This window comes from Nycticebus coucang, chromosome 12 (assembly GCF_027406575.1).
Source record: "Nycticebus coucang isolate mNycCou1 chromosome 12, mNycCou1.pri, whole genome shotgun sequence".
NCBI lineage: Eukaryota > Metazoa > Chordata > Mammalia > Primates > Lorisidae > Nycticebus > Nycticebus coucang.
In genome coordinates, this window is record NC_069791.1 from 80,875,805 (window position 1) to 80,880,247 (window position 4,443).

Genomic DNA, 4,443 nt, shown 5'->3' on the forward strand with positions numbered 1-4,443 from the left:
GGCAGCCTTATTGGTTTTCCCTTTGGTATATAAATAAAAGTTATTTATATATCAGAACAGATTTGTGGAATTTTCTTTTTTTTTTTTTTTTTTTTTTATTGTTGGGGATTCATTGAGGGTACAATAAGCCAGGTTACACTGATTGCAATTGTTAGGTAAAGTACCTCTTGCAATCGATTTGTGGAATTTTCAATTCTGCCTTTTATGTACAGGTGTTTTAATATCCAATATTTCAGGTACTGAAACAACCTCCAGGTGAGGAGCAGAGTTGAGACTCCTGTATGCTTAGTCCTTGGCACCATGAACCCACCACTGTCCCCACCCCTGTCTCATGAAGCCCTGGGACTCAGGGCTGGAAGTTCTTTTTCTTACCTCTTAGGATCTGTCATATGTGAAATGTTACAAAGGTATTTAAAAAAAAAAAAAAATAATGGAATTTTGGCTTGGCACCTATGGCTCAAGCGGCTAAGGTGCCAGCCACATACACCTAAGCTGGCAGGTTCAAATCCAGCCTGGGCCTGCTGAACAATGATGGCTGCAACCAAAAAATTGCCGGGCATTGTGGCAGGCACCTGTAATCCCAGCTACTTGGGAGGCGAAGGCAGGAGAATCGCTTGAGCCCAGGAGTTGGAGGTTGCTCTGAGCTATGATGCCACGGCACTCTACCCAGGGTGATAGCTTGAGGCTCTGTCTCCAAAAAAAAAAAAAAATAGTAATAATGGAGTCTTAAACAAAAGTATGACCTTAAAAAATGGATATTTGAAAATCACATGCAAAAATAAAAATAAAAAAAAGTTAAAAAAAAGAGAAACAACTCCTAACAGTATACATGGACCATTACATTTTTTTTTTGAGACAGAGTCTTAGTACGTTGCCCTCAGTAGAGTACTATGGTGTCATAGCTCACAGTAACATCAAACTCTTGGGCTTAAGCGATTCTCTTGCCTCAGTCTCCCAACTAGCTGGTACTACAGGTGCCTGCCACAATACCCAGCTCTTTTGTTGTTGTTGTAGTTGTCATTGTTGTTTGGCAGACCTGGGCCGGATTTGAACCCACCAGCCCCGGTGTATGTGGCCAGTGCCCTAACCACTGAGCTACAGGCACTGAGCTATGAACCATTACTGTTTTTTTTTTTGAGACAGAGTCTTAAGCTGTTGCCCTGGGTAGAGTGCTATGGCATCACAGCTCAGGGCAACCTCAAACTCCTGGGCTTAAGTGATTCTCTGGTCTCAGTCTCCCAAGTAGCTGGGCCTACAGGTGCCCACCACAATGCCCAGCTGTTTTTTAGTGTTTTGCTATTTGAACCTGCCAGCTCTGGTGTATGTGGCTGGCACCCTAGCCACTTGAGCTACAGGCACCGAGTCACCATTACTTTTTAATAGCTGATTTGGAAAGACCTGGAAACTAGGTTTATGTCTATTTTGAGCAGTGCCAAGCAAGGGAAATTTCAGAACATGCTTTGGAAGTATGAGATTATATACCCTCCCTGGTGAAAAAATGGGGGAAGGAGAGAGAAACAGGGTTAGGAAGAAGCATGCAGTGGATATTCTTCGATAATTAGAGAGAAAAGGCTGTAAGATTTTAATATTGAAAATTATTTGAAAAACTTGTCATTTAACAAAATAATCAAATTTGGCCAAATAATCAAATAATTATTTAGCCAAACAAATCAGATGAATCGAATTTCCTTCAAAATCAGAGTTTCTGTAGGAGAGACATGAAATTGGTTTGGCAACATTTAAATGAGATCCCAAACAAGGAGGCCGTTGTTTCCCCACTGTGAATGCTTACTGGCAACTCTCCTGGAAGCTGTTCTGCGGTATTTGTACTTACAGCAGTGCTGAGCTCTGGGCAGGACCAGGCATGCCAGGTCTGTGAAGAGCACAAGAAACTGCCCACCGCGATACAGGAAGCTGGAGCAGGCCTTGGTAGGCAGGTGGGCTGGCTCAGGAGCTGGTGGTCCCCACTGCTTCTCACTGCCTGACCGGCACAGCCTGCTGTCCATGGGGCTACAGCCTGAACATAAGGTGGGGTAGACACTTAATCTGGCTCAGAGGAGTCTGATCTGTCCAGAAATCAGTCTTGGAAGATTATAATGCCCACATGGAACCTTCTATACAATTATACAACCCCTCCTCTGGCTCATAGGCTGCCCAGATCTCAGCAAACCGCCCCAAAGCAGCACAGACAATCCCAGCTTTGTTGTGTTGGAGGGGTGAATTTGAAATAATGCAAGAACTGCACTAACCTCTTTCACACTTCAAATTCTGACTCACTGGAAACAGCTAGAGGACATTTCTCCCAGGAGTTACATCCATCTCACACTAGGATGGATTTTTTCCAGAAAGTGGGCAGCAATCGTTGTATGGCATCTTGTCCTTGTGAAACCAGTTTTCCCTCTGATTATGAGTACTACTTATGTAAACAGAAACATTTAAGAACTGGGATCATAAAGCTAAGAATTGAAATTTATATTAAGGTGAAACGGTAAAAGTCCCTCAAAACTTTTATATGCTCAAAGGAAAAACAGTGACCCTATTACCTTCTCCCTGCCCTCCTCTCCTCTGGTTTAACTGTCAATTTAATGATTCTTCTGTGTTTTCTACTGGAGACAAGTGTTTCTCCGTGACACCTGGGAGGCCCACCTGGCCGCCACTCCCAAAAGCAGGGGCAGGAGAGAGCAGGAGATTCAAGTGGTCAGTGTCAGAAAGTGGTATCACAAGCATGAGAGCTTTTGCCTCTATGGCCTATAGAATTTTTATGATCAGGTTCAGAAAACTTGGGGAGTGACCTGAAAGTCACACCACTTATTTTCACATTTTCAAGGTGTTTTCACATGTTTGCTTATGAGACTTACAACCCTGAGGTCAGTAGTATAGACATTGCTGTCTTTTTAACAGATGGGAAACATGCTCTTCAAAGTTAATGACTGCCATGAGGTCACATTCTGGGCTAGAACCCAGGCCAATAACTGATATAGGACCTTATCTTGTACATTACTAAAGAGTTAACAATTCACCGGGGCCAGGAGTATCTGCGCCAAGTGAACAACTTATTACCAAGGCACTCACAAGTGTGAACACATTAATAGAGTAGACGAAACTTTACTTCCTGGGATGGAAGGCCCGTTTTGCAAAAAATTCAAGTGATTTTCACTTTTTTTTTGAGACAGAGTTGTACTTTGTGCCATGGATAGAGCGTCTTGGCGTTCATAGCTCACAGCAACCTCAAACTCTTGGGCTTAACAGATCCTCTTACCTCAGCTACTGAATAGCTGGGACAACAGGCATCCACCACAACGTCCAGCTAATTTTTCAATTTTTAGTAGAGACAGGGTCTCTTTCTTGCTCAGGCTTGTCTTGAACTCCTGAGCATAGGCTACCCACCTGCCTTAGCCTCCCAGAGTGCTAGGATTACAGGTGTGAGCCACCACCCCCGGACTGATTTTTACTTTTAAAGGTCACAGAACTCCGGAAAAGTACTAGTTTGACATCAATAGAGAACTGTTTAGCACTTTGTTGATCGCCTGGTTAGGGCTTAGACAAGGATACACCGAAATGGTGACCTCAGAACCAAAAGTTCTTTGTTTAATCTTCTGCCTGCCTTCCTCTGGCCCCGCATTTACCCCTAAGGCTAGCCATAGAAACTAGAATCCCTCTTCCTTAAGGTGGGACATAGGAACCAGAACCCCTTTTCCTCAAGGAGACATAAAATCTAAAAATATTACTGTAACATTCCCCCCTGCTTTATTGTGTAAAAACTGGCCATAAATTATGTGTCCTACCTTGTTTGACTATAGGTCATAAGAGTGAGCCCTGCCCCATACTCAGAAGGAAGGAATGCACGTTCAAGGCCAAGAAGAATCTAGACGGGCCTTGGTGGGTTTCCTCACTCATTCTTTTTTTTTTTTTGTAGAGACAGAGTTTCACTTTATTGCCCTCGGTAGAGTGCCGTGGCCTCACACAGCTCACAGCAACCTCCAACTCCTGGGCTTAGGCGATTCTCCTGCCTCAGCCTCCCGAGTAGCTGGGACTACAGGTGCCCGCCACAACGCCCGGCTATTTTTTGGTTGCAGTTTGGCCGGGCCGGGTTTGAACCCGCCACCCTCCGCATATGGGGCCAGCGCCCTGCTCACTGAGCCACAGGCGCCTCCCTCCTCACTCATTCTTTTAGCATTAGATCACACCCTTTTAGTCCAATGATATGTCTACACAGCTGTCCATACTTTGTTGAATCTAAGCATAAAACCATACACTTTCTCTTGTATCTCTGGGTCTTCATTCTGAAGGCTCCCGTGTCATGCAAAACTATGCGCAAATAAATTTGTATGGGAAAGGAAGAGCATAGAGAGGGAAGGAGGGAGGAGGGTGGGGCCTAGGCAAGACACGATTGTAAGAGGGACTTTACCTAACAAATGCCATCAATGTAACCTGATTTCTTGT